The sequence below is a fragment of the Xenopus tropicalis genome, chromosome 1, assembly GCF_000004195.4.
Source record: "Xenopus tropicalis strain Nigerian chromosome 1, UCB_Xtro_10.0, whole genome shotgun sequence".
In the NCBI taxonomy this organism is placed as follows: domain Eukaryota; kingdom Metazoa; phylum Chordata; class Amphibia; order Anura; family Pipidae; genus Xenopus; species Xenopus tropicalis.
Genome location: NC_030677.2, coordinates 152,641,648 through 152,662,401, shown reverse-complemented (window position 1 = coordinate 152,662,401; position 20,754 = coordinate 152,641,648). Strand labels below are relative to the sequence as shown.

Below are 20,754 nucleotides of genomic sequence, written 5' to 3'. Positions count from 1 at the left end.
TGTCAGATCATGAGATTGTAGAAGTCCACCATTAAAATAAACTTGGCAAATTTGGCAACCTTGCCAAACAAAAGGATCTTGAAATGTATGGCCAGCATTAAATCTAGGGTTCCAGGCAATTGATGTAGTAGTGATCAATGACATATGTGGGGGATTGTGACGTAAAGGGGGCGGACCAATGATGTCAACGAACGGAGAAATGGCTTTGACTGGCAGATTGTGAGGCAAATCCCTGGAGATTCAAATGAGAAAGCTAAGATTGTGCATGACTTTGGGTGGTACAGGGCCAGAACAAGAGGTTATTACAAATTTACCAGAAAGTACATTGCAGGTAAAATACTGGCTGGGTGGCAACCCTAATTAAATCCCTCGTCCTTGCATATGGGAATGTCAGTGTATCCATCAAAATACAGAAAAATGTGGCCACTGCAGGGAACTATGGATACTTCAGAATCCCTCATTATAGTAAAGAGTATAACAGTTTATAGTCATATAACAGATACTATCAGTGCAGAATATGTTTTTGACTTGGTTTGACTTTTCTTTTTAATTGTCAAGGACCACTTATGAAGATGTAGGTGCAGCAAACAGCACAAAATATATGGTCCAGGTATATAACACATGGCTCATACCTCCAACATAGTCAGCTCCAGTGTTGGCACAATGAATGTGCTTCACTCTTTTTTCCCATCACCATGCCTGATGTATGGGTACAAAGGAATGCAAACAATGCTCACTAAGCTGTGCACTTATGCGTGTGCACACAAGTTATCTCATCTTGGCACGCACAAAATTGTGTAGCACACAAAAAGGTTGAGTGGGCATAATTCAGTATATTTGGACTCAAAGGTCTGCAAAAACAGGTATTTGTGGGCAGTGCAAAAATGGCCGATTGTGGCTGTTATCTGCACATTGCACACCGGCTCAAATGAGGTTTTTTTTTTATACATATTCCAATATATATAGAAAACAAACTAAAAATATTTGCACTGATATTTGAGGGTGGCCTGAATTTCTGTACTGACTGTACATCCCTCATTTAGTGTTGGAACTTGCTGTAGGTTGCTACCTTATTCAAGATGAGTAAAGGCTGCCATACACTATAAGATTCACTTGTTTGGTGATGTTGCCAAATGAGAGAATCTTTCCTCAAGAGGGCCCCCCAAAACACAACAATTGCATTACAATAAAGGTGATATAAGCCATCTGAGCCAACAAGAAAATCAAGCCCGCCAGCATCTGGGCGATTTTCGGTCTGATGAACCTGAATTGGCAGCTTAAATCTGCAGGTGTATGGCCACTCTTATAGGGCATGCTATGTTATAGAATTTGTTTATTGGCAGCCCCTTGAAAAAAGACTCAACTGAAAAACTAAAATGTACAATTACGTAACTAGTACTGTGGGAGCTAGGGTGTGGGCTGCAGATGCAATTTTCAAGTTGGATTCGTGACAGGGGTTCCAGGCCTGGGTGCATCCCTGGTGTCCACTTTATGGGCCTATGTATGAGGCCTACCCAACAGACTTCTGTCATAGGAAAGCTGATGCTAGTTCTGAATAAGCTAAGTACAAATTTCATTAAAATATTTCTCATACATTTAGGATACTTTCACATGAAACAATATGTTACCTGTATGATAGTATGCTATTTTGTATTTGTATTTTGTAAGAAAAGTTCTCATTGTACAGTTCTGTTATGAGACATGAATAACATTTGACCCATATTTATCTACCTGGTTAAAGGAACAGTAACAGTGTTTTTAAAAAATCCCAATATAATGTACTGTTGCTCTGCATTGGTAAAACAGGTGTGATTGAAACACTACTATAGTTATAGTAGTAGGTTCTATGCAGCCATAGGGGCAGCCATTCAAGTTAAATTACAGCTAAATGGCACATGTTAAATAGCAGATAACAGATAAGCTCTGTAGAATACAATGGATTTATTCTTACACAGGAATCTAAAGGGCACAATTTTTAATTGTAATTGTATTTAGATTGTAAGCTCTATGGGGCAGGATCCTCCATCCCTTTGTCTCTTTGTCACTTAGCTCGTGGAATCTTTAATGTAAATGTATTAATCATTATACTTTGTATTTATTTATATAATATTGTAATTTATTGTTCTGCTGTACAGTGCTGCGTACATAAGTAGGCCTATTCAAATGAAAATATACATAATACATACATACATCAAATTAGTGTAGGAAAGTTAAAATCATTTGGTTTCAAGTTGTTAGGCACCACAGGACTGTGCATGTGTCCTCCTAGAACTATTACATGGGACACCTGGAAGAACCAAGGAGAAGGAAGATGGCAGTGAGGTGCTCAGAGAACAGTACCCGGGCAGTGATTTTGCTTTTCCTTCTCCTTTAAGATGAATCATGTTGGGGCTTGTGGCAGAAGGGAGGTGTGACTGCTATATGCCTGTTTTATAATTTTGCCTTAAAAGTATTTTACCCATGTTGTTAAATATCTGATCCCCCCATGTTCCTCTAGGCAGGGGGCTGCCATATTTGTGCAACTGCAGTCCATTAGCAATATAAGCTGAGGCTGAGAAGGGACAGTCAGGTTGGCAAAACAGTCAGGTTTAGAAACTTCAAATAACAATTACTTACAAAAGCAAACCTGTCAGTGAAAAATGATCAACACCACCTATAGGGAACTTTTTATGGACATTAATATTCTGAAAAGTAGTTTTTTGTGTCAGTATCACTTTAATTGATCTGCTCTCAGTTTGAATTAATTTCTCTTTACCAGAGAGATTAAATCTGTGACTGGACAGCCATTATAACACAGCACCTTCCCCATGTTTGTAGTTGTAGCTCAGTAACAGATGGTATGTCACTGAACTGAATTTCTTTACATTAAAAAAATGAAAAACATTCACATGAATTTGGGCACAACAGTCCCCTTTTCAATAACTGCAAAAATATCTGTCTATGAGACATTTGATTGAGCTGCTAGACTTTGTAGTCAGTAGAAGAAAAGGGAAGCATTTTACCAAGCAGTAGTTTTAAAATGAGCTTAGCATATGAGTTAAAACATATATAAATATTTAATGCAAAATAATATTCAGGAGCATTGTAGAATTTAGAGATAATCGAATCACATTAAAAATAAGAACCCTTTACTGGTGCTTCTGCCTATGGGAAACACTGAAGCAAGTGCTCCCCAGCATTACCTCCGGAAAGAACTAGTTACTTTTTTCCTAACCTGTGAGGTTTCATTATCAACAAGACAATTCTTGAGTACTCAGAGAGAAACAGAGAGAAAGGGAGTGAGAAAAATGACATAGAAGATAGTGATATGTTGGTCACACTCCCAATAACATGGGCAAAATATGTTGAGAACTAAAGCAATCTTAAAAGGCGGATTTCATCCAAAATATCTGATAACCAAGAAAGAGACCTGAGACCTTGCGGAAGGGTCCACAATTAAATCTACTTAAGAAAATGTAAGCATATGGATAGCTTTACCATCAGCATAGCCCCACTAGCCAGGCAGAAACTAGTATTTGATATATTGAGCAGTCCATTCCATTTATCTCCAGATCGAGGGGGTGACACCTGTAATTTCCCACCTGCGTTACCCTGTGGTAAATTCTTAGCTGCCTTGGAACGGTCGATGCCAAACGCGACACTGAGGTGAAAACTGCAGAACAGCAGCTTATCTACAGGCGCAAGTTATGGGACCCCAACAAACATACTGACAGAGGATGCCCACCATGAATTAAGACCCCCTCTAAAAAGTTTCCGCAAACAGTTATTGGTATTTTCTGCTTTCAGGGATATAGAAAGGCTGAGACGCTGCGCAACCCGTAACAGGGAGAATGGATTGTCCCCAGCCAGCAGCAGCGAGTGCGGTATATAAACCGGCAACTTACCGTCCTACAGAGTAACAGCTGCGGGAGGCAGAGCGCTGGACTGACACGTTGCGGAGCGCTAGTTTGTGGTCACTGCAAGGCTACTGTACTACAGCACTGGCTATTCCCGGCTCCCATAGCAATGTGCCCAACTCTCTGCCTCTACTACTTACCGCCTCTGGTGCAACTTCCACTCTCGCACTCCTCACTGGCGCCTTATAATAACTAAATGCTGCTTTTATCGCTGGGAGGCGGGGAGAGGGCAGGGAATGGGCTAAGAGCACAGAGGGGAACTAGGTGCCACACTCCCAACAGGAGGCGCCAACTATACAATGGTACAGGTGAGCAACCTGCCTGCCTCCGGCACCCCCACCACAGTGTGTCTACTGGATTCCCCTCCCAGAGGGAAACGCACATTTATCGTGTGATGGGAAGATCCATTCTGACTGATATTCCTTGCCTGTATGTCCCCCCTGTGCTGCTGGTAGGGGTCACCGCCAAGTATATAACCAGGTAAGTAATGAGGCACCACAGTGTAATGCAGGGAATGCGCACTGCCCTAAATTACCGGGAGGCTACCCACAGTACTCTATATACAGAGTCTAGGGCTGTAATGCCCAATAGGTGGTCACTGTGCCCCATCTTGTGTGACCCATCTGTACAGATGTTTATGGAGTGCAGAGAAATAGCTGGTTTCACACTCACAGAGTAAATAATTCACATTTCAACTGAGTGAGAGGCAGATTTCTTAAAAAACAATTGGCAATATTTTTCATCTTCACTTCTGGGGGTGGGGGCTGATGTGTGCATATTCACTATTACTAGCCACCACAGCTAGTGAGACTTTCCCCAATATGCCACTTAGAACAAATATCACCTGTAACAATAAAACATATTTTACCTCAGGTCAACTAAGGTGTGGGCAAACCTTTAACAACTTTGGCTACATGCCACATTAGAGCTGCCAAGATTCAGAGGGTTAGTTTAGAAAATACCTGAAAAACATTTTATGTCATTGAAAAATTGCACCAAATAAACATGATAAAACTTGGAAATTACTGCTAGTAAAATTGCTTATCGCACATAATATAATATTCTGAAAAAGCATATTCGTAAAGAGTTGATGAGGTGCATCTTGCATCTTGAGGCTACCCCATTTTATATAAAAAAAAAGTGTATAATCGGAAGCACAGCTTTCCTTTTGCTAATGAGCCCTGTGGAGAGGACTTTAGAATGCATTTCAGCACCAACTGCACAATGCTGTCCCTCCCCTGTCACCTTTGTGACATTCCAGCATTCCATTAGGTATAAATATTTCTACACTGTGTATCCCAACACAGTATTGCTATATCACTGCTAACAGACAATCTGGGTATTAGAAATGTATGTATAACTTTATTTATAACGCACTACAAGGGTACGCAGAGCTGTTCAATCTTACGATACAAAATTGCACACAGGGAGGACAAGTGTTATAATAACTACAATAAATATGTATAAATACACAGGGAGTAAGTGCCATGTGGTGGAGCTTTCAGTCTAAGTGGTTGGGTAAAATACAGGCAGAAATTGGAAGGTCAGAATTCACCAGGTATGGGCATTTACCCGTAAGCGCAGGACTAGGGAAAATAATATTTTAGTGCTCCAGAAGGTAGCAGCTGAGTTGTTTCTTAAAGAGAGTTAGTGAGAATTACCTACGGAGGGATTAAGGGATAGAGTTCCAGAGGTAAGGGGCAGCGAGATAGAAAGGTTTAAGACGAGAGAGCGCAGTGTGTGTGGATGGTGTAAAAAGACAGAGGCTCTGAGAGGAGCAGAGGAGACGACCAGAAACGTGTTAGAAATAGGATCAAGTATTAAAGGACAAGGAAAGGCTAAGTCACTTGGGGGTCCCAAAATGTTTGGCACCCCGAAGTGACTTAAATCGCTTACCTTGTACCCCGGGCTGGTGCCCCTGTTAGGAGAAAACAGCACCAGCCCGGGGTACCTGTCGAGAGCGCTTCCTCCTTCCTACTCGCGCTGCAGCCAATTGTCGCGGACAAACGCATGCGCAGTAGAGTGAATAGCCGATCGATCTGGAAGGAGGAAGCGATCGGTACAAGTACCCCGGGCTGGTGCTGTTCTCTCTGTAACATTTTGGTAACCCCCAAGTAACTTTGCCTTTCCTTCTCCTTTAATGGGAACCTTGGAATGACTGCCAACTTAGACCTGACGATAGTAGTGGGTTACATCAGTTGGAGCCACTGAATTTTTCAACAAAAGAAGCTAGGTGCAATGTCCCAAGCATGGGCACAAAACAGCATTTTTTTACACTTAAATCAATGAATTTGTGCTGGCAAAACATGGGAGTCACCTGGCACAATTAGTGTGTCATTAAGCACATGCAAGCTGGAGCACTGAGGGACACAAAGCACTAGCGTACTACTGTACTGTACCACCTGTTTATTACAGGGGTTAAGTAGAGGACTCCCTTGCACCAATTAGTTTTGCTGTCTGTGCCTTGCAATGGAAGGACCAAGTGTATTTGACACCTAGGTGTAATTGTTATTATGTTGTAGATTCAACTATGTCCTAAAATACTTGAAATCTATTACAAAATGTTAAGTAGTGTATTTTTACTTTTATCAAGGGTGTTTCCTGGTCAAGTGATCCATTTGGGACATGGTCCAATGGCTAGTGCTGTCCTCCCCTAAAACTGTATCTGAATGGAGGGCTGCAATCAGGAATCACAGCACCCCATACTGCTAAGCTGGCTCTGACAACAAGTAGAATAGGGCCCCAATAAAAAGAAAAGGACCTGCGCATTTCTGACCATGACTCTTATCCACCCCAGTCATGCTCATTATTCCAAAATCCCACCCACGATCCCTACAAATCAGGCCCCACCCCCTTTATGACCCACAAATCACTTTGTTGTGCCTCTTGTGGCCCCGTGACTACAGTACCCCTTTTACTTCCCTGATGGCAGCCCTGCCTGGATAAACAAGGTTTTGCGCAAATAAAAGAATGTTCAATTTAACAGCATATTTAGGCCATTAACATAAAAAAAGTGAAAATTCTTTATATACAATTAAAGATTGTAGTCACTTACAAACAGAAACCCAGCGTGCAGCATGCAGGGTGCAGTAAGCAGACTGAAGGTCTTAAAAATCCCTTGGAAAGCCACATCTGGCCCATGGGCTCCAAATGGCCAGCCCTGGTTTAATATGAAAGTGCATAAGACTTGTTGGTGCGGAAGTGGGCTTTATATCAGAACTAGATATATTTAATTTACACTCTAGATCATTTTTTATCTCAAAACGTACTCACTTTTTGTAGTTGCTTCCATTCTGGTATAACCTAGTAATCTAGAGGCGAAAGTAGTACTTTCTATTTTTTGGTGTTGATCCTGTTTGGCCCATGCCAGGGGTGTGCAGACATAAGCCCTGCTATATATTCACAATTGTTATAGTTCAATAGAGGTTAGAGGGCTGCATATTATATGTGTGTGCTGTGTTTCTACCCTTGTGTCCCTCTGTCCGTTGCCCAGCTGTTCGATTTTGTAAGTGTATTCCTAAAGTTTTAACGTTACCTTTGAAGTTCTCTAAAAGCCAGCTGAATTTGAACAGGCAACAAACACAAAAGTAGTAAAGACTATTCTGACTGATTTTATTACCCAGAACATGCTGTAGCACAATCTCACTGCATTTAAACTCAAAGTGAGGTGGTGAGGGAAAGACACTACAGTTTTCTATTACTGGGGAAACATTTACAAATGTATATGTATATACAATAGAATTGCTCTCCTTTTCAAAACAAGTCATCTACTGTTCCTTTAGCAGATTAATATTTGCCCCAAGGGCCATGTCACACAGTACTGTATCTACATTGTGGGCAAAATGTCACTTAACTTCCTTCTCCCCCCAACATCAGTGTTCAATGATAGGCACATCATCAACATGTTACTACACAGATGTTACTACACATATGCGGGTGGAGAAAACACCTGGTGTGACATGGCCCTTATGTTCTTTAAGTATACAGATAAACAAAATCAAACTTGAACTGTCACCAGATGTTCAGTAATCCCTGAGTCTTACAGTAAATGCTGTAGTGGTTACACAACACATTCAGTGACTAGTCCACATAAAAGACCTACTTTTTACAACATTACCTGTTGCATACTTGCCTTATACATCTAGCCCAGGAGTCGGGAACCTTTTTGGCTGAGAGAGCCATAAACACCACATATTTTAAAATGTAATTCCGTGAGAGCCGTACAATATGTTTGGCCGCAGATGCTGCGGGGCAAGGTAGGGTGGGTCCCAAGGATGCCACATGCGGATGCAGAGGAGGACGTGGCCTGCGCTTGGTGCTAGAACACGTCTTCTATCCGCCGAGCACAGGCCATGTCCCCCATTATTTTTTTTATTAAAGGAGACATATCCTATAAAAATTAAGAATGTTCCAGTGAATTATACTCCTCCAGATATAGAAGGATTGTGCTTAAAAATGTTGTGTTTCGAACTGATTTTTTGAGAAATTCCACCAAAACCCCACTAGCCCCGCCCATCTGTTCCACTTCCTGCTGGCTGAATTCTCTGGATGTGCAGGGGAGCCGGCGGCCCTCAGTACAGGCACTGTAGGATAGGAACCAATCAGCAGCTAGGCTGACCTGATAGGGAGCTGAAGCCGGTCTTTGCTTGTGTGACTGCAGGGCTGTGATTGGCTCTCCCTCTCCTACTGTGCTTCTGGCAGGGACCGTTAGGACACGCCCACTCTTCATTTCACACACTGACAGAGAAGCGAGAGGATCTATAGGGAGCTCCAATAAAGGGGCCATTGTTACAGACAGGGTTAATGTTTAGCCCAAAGGGAAACCAGCACCATATATTATTCATAATTGCCTACAAAATTAGGGTTTACCCCATTTATCTAATATGTCTCCTTTAAAGATTTGGCAGCGAGCCAGATGCAGCCATCAAAAGAGCCACATCTGGCTCCCAAGCCATAGGTTCCCTACCCCTGATCTAGCCCCTTTAAAGGAGAACAGAACCCTAAAAATAAATATGGCTAGAAATGCCATATTATATATAATAAACTGACTGCACTGGCTTGAAGTTTCAGTATCTCTATAGTAATAATGATATAGGTCTTTACTTGTCACAGGAGCTCCCCATCTTGGATTCTATTAGAAATGTCCAGGACAGTGCACATGCTCAGTGGGCTCTAAGCAGCTGGTGAGAAGCTGAGCTTAGGGGTCATAGCAAATTATGAAGCAGAAAATGAGTTTGTCTGTCATAGAAACTGATGCTACAGGTCTGATTATTCAATTCTGATGCTAATTGCACTGGTTTAAGATCTGTCATGTAATCTGAATTAATTATAAATCAGCCTTTTACTGTTACATTTCTATTTTACATATACAGTATATTGTGCATTGGTCCCTAAGCTCAGTAAGTGACAGCAGCACAGAGCATGTGCAGTGAATCAGTAGAAAGAAGATGGGGAGCGACCGGGGGCATCTTTGGAGGCATGGATCTTCCCTGATAAAGGGCACTGGTTGCCTTGGGCTGGTACAGAAGCCCAAAACATAATGTACAAATTTCTAACCTACTTCTTAAGTTAGGCTTTAGTTCTCCTTTAGTTAAAATGTGTGTAGTGCTTGTTATCTCCTCTAAACCCTGTGGCACATGATGTTTTTGTTTTCATGCCAAATCTGCCCTGAGTGTGTGCACTGACTGTGCAGTGTTCCTTCTATAGGTATTCTTCTATGGATATTAATAAATATAAGAAAAACTATTATACTTTAGAATCATTTTATGTCAGATCTCTGATTGTCCATGCTCCCTCTTAAAGGAGAAGGAAAGGTAAAAACTAAGTAAGCTTTATCAGAAAGGTAAATACAGCCATAAGCACTCAGAAAAGCTGCACTGAGTCCCCTATCAAAAGAAACACAGGATTTCTTTTCTTCTTTTGTGTAAACATGTTCTTTGGTATCAGTCTTTCTCTCTCATAAAAATCCTTCATTTCCCGGGGCCCGGGTCTGCACAGCTCTCTTCCCCTTCTTTTTTTTTTGCTCCCCCTCTCATAAGAATTCATAACAATTCACTCGCCTCCCATCAGGATGTGTGATCTGAGCTACCAGAACAGCATGGAAGCTACTGAGACCAAGCTAAAATGGCAGCTGCTATCTTAAACAAACAGAGGGAGCTTCTAGAGCTGTTTACTCAGGTATGCTTAAGCTTTCTGCAGAATAAATATATATTGTTTTAGGTGGCACTAATGTGGCTAAGCTGTTGGCAGTAAAATGCCAAGATGCTTTTTCTTCTCCTTTAAGGGGTCCTTTCTGATGACCTGGATAGAAGTTTGCAAAGGGGTGCAAAATGATGAGCTGGGTGGTCTGCTGTTTTGTAGTCACCCTCACCTGCCCACTGGAATCCACCAGCAGCTACAAGTAAATGGAGCAGCAGGAGGGAGGCTGACTGGGGCTGGAGAAGAGTAGCATGCATGTGGTTGGGGGTGCACGCTGGCCCTCCCTGAAAATTTTGTGCAAGGTTGGTGTAGTTAAGCTACTGTATTTCAGCACTTAAATCTGCTGATGTCAGCCTGCAGGTGAAGAAAATGCCTAGTGTACCACTAGCCTATAGTATAATATACAGGTGAGGAAAGGGACAAAAGGTGAGAACCCTGACTTTACCAGTCTATTCCAGGCTGGCGTATGTGTTAATGTGTCCTTACAGAACTTGTAAAACTTTTCTGCCAAAGGCTGTTGAGGTAGAAAGAGAAATATTTAACTTAAAACTTTGAGAATGTATTTAAGAGGACCATGTTGAACTTGCAGCAATACATATCTGCTAATGTGTTGCTGGTCTAGGCCTGTTCTATGGTCATATATTAAAAATTAATTAAAAATTAATAAACTTGACCAACTGTCTAGCTATTGTCCTATTTGAGGCAGTTAGTTAGTGATTGTATGTCTTCAGTCACTTTATAAAATCACTTCATATATATCCCAGTGTCCCTGACATCATATAGATTGTGTAGCCATCCTCTTTTTCATTGGCTGGGTTAGGGCACAAGGATGTTAAGTGAATTTCCTGATTAATGTGGGAAGCAGATACCACTGTGAGTAGGAAGGTAGGCACTGTTGTTAGGATAACCCTATCCTGCTGAAAAATTAACCATCGCTCACAATGGGACAAGGCTCTTATCCCAGAAACTCATTTAACTGATGTAATAGCAAGCCTGAGCTACTTAGAATCACGCAACTGCAGTGGTTCTAAGGGAGCTTGTTCTAGTGCTATAAGAAATAAATTGAGATCCCATTGTGGTGTGAGATATTTTTATGGTTGCCTAATACTGATGGCTCCCTGTAAGAATTGTTTGACCAGTTCTTCCATCTCTCACTGATGTTGATGTAGCTATTGAAAGCTGCTACAGCCAATCCTTTGGGTAGACCCAGTAATGGTGATATTGTGCAGTCCTTCGAACTATGCTGTTAGCACCACTCTGAAAAACTCCTCACATCTAGTCTAACCATAATGGAAGTTCCAAATGCAGTCTGTAAAGTTTCCCTATTGCCAGTGCAGTGTGCCGTATATGCCAATACAACTTGGTTTACCAGTGGCTGCAGCTATAATTTCTAGTCTTTTTTTTGTTTTGGAGGAGTTAAGGTGATATTATCTGTGTTAAATATCTGCCCTAGAAACTGAACTCTCAGGGTTGGTGCCAGTTAGCTAGTCTTTAAAGGAGAAGGAAAGGTAAAAAGCTTTATCAGAAAGGTCTATGTAAATACAGCCATAAAGCCAGAAAAGCTGCACTGAATGCTCTATGAAAAGAAACACAGGAATTCTTTTCTCCTTTTTTGTAAACAAGTTCTTGGGTATCTTACTTCCTCTCTCAGAAAAATCCTTCATTCCCAGGGCCAGAGTCTGCGCAGCTCTTTCCCCTCCTCTGCTCCCCCCTCCCATAAGAATTCATAAAACTCATTCCCCCCACCCTTAGTAATGTGTAATCTGACTAGAGCTGAAAACAGGAAACTACTTAAAATGGCAGCTGGTGTCTTAAACAAATGGAGGAAGCTTCTGGGGCTCTTTACTCTGGTATGGAATTGTCCTCTGCAGAATAAATATAGTGTTCTAGGTGGCACTCATGTGGCAAATCTATTGGCAGTAAAAGGCCAAAATGACTTTTTTTCTCCTTTAAACTGAAAAGCCACCTTTGTTGCAATAGTATATGTAAGCACAGCTTTGTATAGGCTATTTCTTGCTCATATGACTTGATTAGATTATTGTCTAGGTACTGTATGGATGGTATGCCTCTTTGTCTGAGATGTCTCACTGCTGTGCAGAACCCAAAGGGATGGGGAATGAAATGGTAATGAGTCAAAATTACTGTGAAGTAGAGATATCTAAGTAACAGAAATGTGTTTTTTAACTTCTCACTTTATACATAGAAGGAATAATTTTTTGGCTATCACTATTTTGAAGATATATGGAATATTAATGTGGCAATTACTACCGCAGATTTCACATACATACTGGAATGTGGCAATTACTACCACAGATTGCACATATGTACTGGAAGTGTCATCACTCTATTCCCTCCACAATCGAGCAAACCATTGTCACATACCATTGCTTAATCATATAGCTCAGGAGTTCAGAACTTTAAACTTTAGCAGGGTTCAGTTTTGCAAAGTTACTAACAATTCACGGTCCTGTTATCTACTAATAGGCTTTCTAGGAAAACTCAGGTGATCAGTGGCACATAAATGGCCACAGAATATGCATCCAAAAAAATATAACTATACTAATGTAATTTACAAATTTGTCAGTTTCTCCCACTTTGCATGAAATGCAGAGACAGCTGCCTCCAATGCAAGGGTGCCCAATACCTTACTCCAGTTCTTGACAGACATATAGAATGGGAGTTTACCTTGGTGTGTTATACCTAAAGGAGTTTTATGTTTCATCAGATCAATAGCATGCAAATGAATGTCATACAAGAGTTCGTCTGTGTCCCAATCATGAAGCTCTGGCACTCACCACACCCAAATGCTTCTTCAAGCTGAATTCCACTAACACAAAAAAATTTGATGCATACAGATTCCTCTTGGTGTTCCAAAAAAATCCCTACATATTATTAGCTGTGTGCCTTCATCCTCTTGTTCCATAGAGGACTACGCTAGTGCAGCCTCTTTCCTTGTGGGTAAAAGTTGTGTCAGTGTGTGAGTGCAATTTACTAACCAACACTAATCTTTTCACCTTTGGTATCTGCTACATTATTTGTGCCTGATGGTGAATGACATAATCTTGCTAAAATTCTTAAAAATAATGTTGTGTGGGAAAATCATAGTGAATTGAACTGTTTTTGGCCAGTAATGGCTAACAGGCTAGTTTGGATCAATCAACTCAATGCACACCTACTAACCACAAAAAAGGCAGCAAATGGTATATTTAACAGATAATGCTCTTTATATGGTAAATATTTACAAAATAGTAAACACAATTACAATGCATAATATACATACCACCAGTTGGACAAAATGTAATAAAACAGAAAAAGCAGACACGTGTGGATTGAGAAAACTCCAATGTTTCGGAACACAGTCCTTTGTCAAGGGGATTAGGAGGTTAGTTAAGAACAGCACTGTAAAATAAGTTTTTAGGTAATAGCCTCTTACAATGGTCTTATACTGGGACAGATTTAACATTTGTGCAGATGGTGCAGCTGCACAAGAGCCCTATGTACAGCAGGGCCCTGGGGAAGCGATCTACAGTACATGAGTTTTAGTAAAGACGAGACCCAGACACTAATATAGCACAAGGGCTGTGTGCTGGATAGGTTCACAGCTAGTCTAACCAAATGTGCCATTCCACTGAACCATTTAACTTGTCACACGTAGCATATAAGCCTATACCCAGACCCAAGCTGCTCTCTAGAACTTTATGTAACTGCACACAATTCAGGCAAGAGTCTAGGGCAGAATTGTGCCATGGAGTATTAAAGCACAAGAAAAGCCTAATTCACTGTTTGTGCATGCTGTGGTGTTAACTTTCTTTGTGGATTATGCCTATGTCTAGAAATATGTGGTTTCATTTACTACTAGAAAGTGCAATGTTAGGTAAAGAAATGCCTTAAAACTTGTGCACACCAAAACTATATACATTAAAGGAGAAGGAAAGGAAAAAACTAAGTAAGCTTTATTAGAAAGGTCTATGTAAATCCTCTATCAAAAGAAACACAGGATTTATTTTCTTCTTTTGTGTACACATGTTTAGTGTCAGACTTTCTTCTCTCAAAAATTCTTCAGGGCATAGGCACAAGTCTGCTCAGTTTGCTCCTTTCTCCCTCTCTCAACTCTGTGTAATCTGAGCTACCAGCAGCTAGTGCTGCAGCACAGAAGCTACTGAGACTATGCTAAAATGGCAGCTGCTGTCTTAAAGGACATGTCAACCCCCCAACCAAAACTTTTATCAGAGACAAGCCTCACAGCACTGTTTAAATACCTGCCACTCCTGTCCCTCAGAAGCAAACACTGAAGCTGCAGCGATCCCTTGGAGTTTCTCTCACTGCAGAGCTGGGTAATTCCCTCTCCCCCCCTCCCTTCAGAATCTCCTTGTCTGCCTGGCGTGGTGCACATGCGCAGTTCCGAACCAATATAGTGACTTACTATAAGGAAATAGTGCAGGGCAATCGATGTCTATTTGGGGGGGGGGGGCAACGCGTGCATGCGCATTTGTAACATATACGCACGCTCTCGATGACGTCACCCATCAAAATGGCTGCCGGGTGAAACACTGAACGGAGAAAGGAATAATGCGACTGTGCGGGTTGCAGGAGGAAGTGGGGGGAACAGTATGTTTAGGGTGGGGGTAAGGCGCCCTTGGTGTTGGACTTTATTTAAAACTTAGCCCTGACATCTCCTTTAAACAGAGGTAGCTTCTAGGGCTGTTTACTGAGGTATGGTAAAGCTTTCTGCAGAATAAATATAACATTATAGCTAGCACTAATGTGGCTAATCTATTGGCAGTAAAGTGCCCATATGCCTTTCCTTCTCCTATAAAGAGATTCTGTCATGATTTGTATAGTGTTGTTTATAATAACTAAATTACACTGTTTGCATTGCAAATAATTCATTCTACCATTTAGAATGTTATTCTTGAACCAATAAATGTATTTTTTAGCAGTAATATTGGTATGTAGTCAGCCATCTCAGGTCATTGTGCATACTACTAAGTTTTCAAAACCAGCACTTCACAATGGAACTGCTTTTGGATAAGCTATTGTTTCTTCTACTCAGTGTAACTCTAGGAGTCATGACTGGACTTTACTATTCCTGAACTCCCAAAACAGCAGACACCTTGGGTTAATCCCCACCCCAACTGACCAGGACAGGCGCCCATCTTCCCTACCCTAAGTAGAAATGTATACTTGCTGCATGCTGTTGCTAGGCAACGGTCCACTGTGTTCCGGTTACTCTTTCACCCAGGTTCCAATTTTGCAGTCAGCATTTTGTGCTCGTGGAAGTGAGCACTTTACTTTTTCAGGTTCATTAGCACTTTGAACAATATTAATTTAGGCTTATTTCGGCAGTTACCTGCAGTTCACTTTCTCGTCTGCTTGACTTGGAGTATCAGTGATTCATCTTACAACTCTGTCCTTGTGCCCGTCTGCTGGCCTGTTGCTGCTTCCAGGTAGGCACATGTACTTATCTCTTAGTACTTATCTTTTGATTTTGGAGGACAGAACTTTTCTCTATTATTTTGTAGCCATGTCTTCAGTTTCCCCCAAACAACCACTAAATAAAGGCAATAGGCAAGCCAGTGCGGTAAGTATATATTTAAAAAAATTAATTATTAAAGTTGTGGTGGACAGAGCATGCTTCAGAGAGACAGAGGCTCAGCTACAGGAGCGTCTTCCTTTCATTCCAATAGAGGATACTGAGATAGGGCCTGCCCAGGTTCTCATGGTAGAAGGAAGATTGCAGAACTTTTTCAGAACCTGGGCAGCCTTGTGCACCGACAATTGAGTTTTGGAAATTCTGCAGTCGGGCTACAGGCTAGAATTCAGAACAATACCACCACAAAGATTTTTCCAGTCCAGAATTCCAAGGAAGGCTGCCAAGTGTCAAGCTCTCTTCCAGTCCTTAGAAACGTTGCTTCAGCAAAGGGGTTATCAGGTGCCCAGAGCAGAAAGAGGAACATATACCCCATTGTTTCAGATTTTAAAGGAATCTGGGAAGTATCGAACGATTTTAGAGAGATAAACAGATTTCTGAGAGTAAGGCACTTCAAGATGGAATCTCTCAAATTGATAAGCCAGAGTATTCAAGAAAACAATTGGATCAGTTCCATAGATCTCAGAGATGCATACTACCATGTACCCATAGCCCTGGAGGACCAAAGATTCTTGAGGTTTGCGGTAGGGTCTCACCACTATCTGTTCACTTCACTTCCGTTTGGCCTGTCCCTCAGGTGCTTCAGGAGCACAGTTGGATAATAAGCTGAGAGAAGAGCAAATAGAACTGGTGGAGAGATGCAGAGAATTTGGCTTATCTAATAAGGAGACCTTCTTGGAAGATCCACCGACGCTTACTCCCAAGGATGGGGTGCTCATTTTATTTTCACATTAAGAGCAAGGCACTTGAATTTGCCGAAGTCCGGACTTAGCGTTAAACATTCTAGAGATGAGAGCAAGCCATTCAGAGCTTCGCTCTGCATTTCAGGAAACACACTCTGTTGTGCAGTCTGGACAACACCATGGTAGAAGCTACATAAGAAATCAAGACCATACCAGGAGCAGAGCCTTGTTGGAAGAGATGCGCCCAATTATGTCATGGGCAGAACAGAATCTAGTTAGTCTATCGCCAACTTACCTTCCAGCAAGAGAGAATGTTTATGCAGACTTTCTGAGCCGGGCCCATTTAGACCCAGGGGAATGGGAGCTGAATTGGTCTGCCTTACAACTGATACCCCAGACTTGGGGGTATCCAGAGATAGATTTGTTTGCCACAACTCACAACAGGAAGGTCAGTGGATTAATTTCAAGATATCCAATAAATGAATCAGAGGCAGTCGATGCTTTAATAGAACCATGGAAAATTTACCCCTTTCCTCTGATTTTCCTGCTACTCAGGAGAATTATGGAAGAGAAAGCTACAGTTATCTTAATTGCTCCTTACTGGCCTCACAGAGTTTGGTTTCCAGTACTGAAGAAAACGATATTATGTTCACCAATTCACCTTTTTCACGTTCCTCAACTTCTTCATCAAGGTTAAATTTATCACCCAGACAAGTGCTGTCCAACATCTGTGGTACCGTGGAGGGCCGGTAATGCAAGACAGTTTTGACCACTCCCCTTTGTTTGAACCACACCTACTTTAAACCACACCCATGTTATCACAAGAGCTTTTAAGACCATACCCACATTAATGATGGTAGCACACAAAAAATCCAAATGGTTGGTGTGGGGATATCACCCTTCATTCATATGTGAAAGAATTATATTATGTTATATTAAGCCACACGCTCCTCCTACCCTGTGGATAGCACAGCAACCCCAGCATATAATTACACACCTTAGGGACCATATAATGACCATTCCCAAATGCTAGCAAACTTCCAGAACAAAGTGTATGGCACACACAGGAAGCATAGGGCAGGCAGAGTATGGCAAACGCAGACAGCATAAGGAAGGCAAAATATGGAACACACAGGCAGTATAGGGCAGGCAGAGTATGGCACACACAGGCAGCATAGGGCAGGCAGAGTATGGCACACACAGGCAGGGTAGGGCAGGCAGAGTATGGCACGCACAGGCAGGGTAGGGCAGGAAGAGTATGGCACACACAGGCAGTATAGGGCAGGCAGAGTATGGCACACACAGGCAGCATAGGGCAGGCAGAGTATGGCACACACAGGCAGGGTAGGGCAGGCAGAGTATGGCACACACAGGCAGCATACAGTGACACAATCCTGGCACTTGTTTAAACAATACAGGGGTTTACAAGAGAGAGTTGTTCATAGGCTGAAGTGATACAGAGACAGCTGCAACTTGAGATCGATCCACCAAGAGCTTTAGAGATATATATCCAAATAACATCTTAAATAAGGAAGTTGCAGAGATTATTTGTCATTCCTCAAGGGCCTAGGAAAGGCCAGATGGCTTCAAAAAAGACCCTGAGCAGGTGGGTTACATCCTGTATATCGGCGGATTATAAGGAGCTGGGTTTGCATATGCCTCAGAGGGTGAAGGCACATTCAACGAGGGCAGTGGCCTTTTTTTGGGCAGTAAAAAGAGTTTCTTTAGAGGAGGTGTGCAGAGCTGCAATATGGTCTACTCTGGAAACTTGTATTCGGTTGTACAAGCTGGATGAGAGAAATCACAAGAACTAAAGTTTTGGGTTGTCGGTTGTCTTGGATGCTGTGAATCAGTAATAGTATCTGGTGAACTTGATTGCTCATAGTGAGGAGGTGAACCTCCAAGTTTAATTACTTTCTGTTGTAGTATGATCCTGATAAAAGAGTATCAGGCAGAGTCTTGTCTTGTGTTTTATTTTTCTCCACCCAGTATACCCAGTGGGTATACCCAAGGTGTTTGCTGTTTCAGGAGTTCAGATATGGGAGAAATTCTATCATACTTACCATAATTTCTCATTCCTGGACTCCAGAGAAAACACAAACACCTTTACTCCTGACCCTTGTTCCAGTAAGCTTGGTTCTAGATGCTGTCTGCTGGGGAGGGGGTCCTTATATACATTACTAATTAGGGTAGGGAAGGTGTGGGCCTGTCCTGGTCAGTTAGGAGCAGGGATTAACCCAAGGTCTCTGCTGTTTCTCTGGAGTCCAGGTAGTAATTTCTCCCATTGCATGCCTTTGACCACTAGGTAGGAGCATGGAAACATTTTTAGCAGTACAGCTGTCAGGGAGCTACTATCTACCTTTCCATTGTTATTCTGATCGCCTACAGGGAGAAAGGGAGGGGTTGATATCACTCCAACTTGCTGCTTAGTTTATTAGAACACAAGTCACATGGCGGGGGAAAAGGATAACATATTTAGTCTTATATCAAATTTCAGAATTAAATCTAAAAAAAATCTGTTTGGTCTTTTGAAAAATGGATTTCAATGCAGGATTCTGCTGGAGAAATGCTGTTAACTGATGCATTTTGTAAGAAACATGTTTTACTTGACAGAATCCCTTAAATTGCTTGTGTCTATGGAGCAATTTTTTTGCAGTTCTAATATTTGTGAGCAAAAACTTCCAAATTCAAATAATGGTTTCCAAAACTTGAATGTTCAATATTTATTAAGCGCATAAAATTACAAAAAGTCGAATGTAAAAAAAAAATCCACTTTTTTTTAACTTTTTGATTGTTTGTAGACCCATTAAAAATGAGTAGAGTGCAAATTCGATGCATTTCAGTTTTTTTAATGGCTTAATTCAGTTGTTTTTTATATTCCAGTTTTTTTTAATAAATAAGTAAACATTCAAGTATGATAACATTTCAAGTTTGAGTTGAAAAAAAAAAATCACAAATTCTACATTTATTAAATAATTCTCCCCATGTTCTTACACAGTATATCAGTGCATCCATAGCACATATTGCTTTGACTGCAATGCAAGATTCAGTACACTAAAGAGAAGGGCCCCTGTACCCGCACTGTGGGTGGAAAATTTGCTGAAAAGGGGTATAACTCAACCCCCTGGAGGAAATCTAGATGTAAATGCAGGGGCAAAATTGAGTATGTGACTGAGGGGGGGTAGAGGGGGGGAGGGTTGTGGGTCCTTATTGCCCCTTCTGTTTGTCCCTTTTCACTCCTACACTGCTGATGCAGAACTTTTGGGGAAAACACTTAAAGAAGAAGGAAAGGTAAAAACTAAGAAAGCTTTATCAGAAAGGTCTATGTAAATTCAGCCATAAGCACTCATAGTAATGCTACACTGAATCCTCTATCAAAAGAAACACAGGATTTCTTGTCTCCTTTTTTGTAAACATGTTCTTACGGTATCTGACTTCCTCTCTCAGAAAAATCCTGCAACAGAAGGTACTGTAACGAGGCCCGGTGACCGGCAGTGAGGCGCACTCCTACGCGCAGTCTTCGTAGTTGCGTCCGGCACACAGACGCATGCTGACATCACCAGTGGCGCCAAATTCAAACTTAATTGCCCAAGCTGGTTCTGTGTTTCTGAGATCCTTGCAAAGCTCTGTATTGATTGATTACCTGGTTTTGACTCCTTGCCTGACTTTTTGACTATGATTCTTTGCTGCCTGCCATTGACCGTTGCCTGAATCTGACCTTGCATCTGCCTGATCCCTGCTTTCCAGATTTAGCCTTGGCCGTGAGTAGAATCCCTGTCAGTCCCGCTGCAGGGGTCCAAAAGGGCGTTGGTGAATACCGGGCTTTGGCAGGGCTCTCCTGTTTCGCCTAAAAGGTTACTCCTGGCAGTTATGGGCTCCTATACACTACAGTCAGTAACAGCTACAAAGACAAAGCTAAAATTGCAGCTGCTATCTTAAACAAACAGAGGGAGCTTCTAGGACTTCTTTACTCAGGTGTGGTAAAGCTTTCTGCAGAATAAATATAGCGTTCTAGTTGGCACTAATGTGGCGAATCCATTGGCAGTTAAATGCAAAAATGACTTTCCTTCTCCTTTAATTGCGGGAAAGAGCACCACACAGAAAGCTCCAATTTGCAGCAAGCACCTGAGTTATTCAGACCACAAAGGGGCAGAGGTAATAGGGAAGTGTGGTTTGATAGGTTTGATTCCTACATCAGCTATTTCATTTAAACTTTATAGTCATTTAAACTTTGTCTCCATTGCCAAAATGATTATTGTAGCTGTGTTGGGCAAGGACTCTTTTGCACAGCACTACTAATTATCATATAAGATTATTTTAATAACCT

The 20,754-nt window shown here is 41.6% G+C and overlaps 1 protein-coding gene across 3 annotated transcripts in view; it reads right to left on the bottom strand.

Annotated features, from left to right (window-relative positions):
- Window positions 1-20,754, bottom strand: part of ggt1 (gamma-glutamyltransferase 1) — a 55,362-nt gene that overhangs the window by 32,495 nt on the left and 2,113 nt on the right. Inside the window, exon 1 of one of the 3 annotated variants that reach the window (XM_012959583.3) lies at window positions 4,037-4,179. The exons of 1 other annotated variant lie outside the window; for it this stretch is intronic. The gene's annotated coding sequence lies outside the window, so the exon portion shown is untranslated. Of the gene's footprint in view, window positions 1-3,884; window positions 3,984-4,036; window positions 4,180-20,754 lie in introns of those variants that run through there. One more of the 3 variants, XM_012959590.3, reaches the window with a different exon arrangement.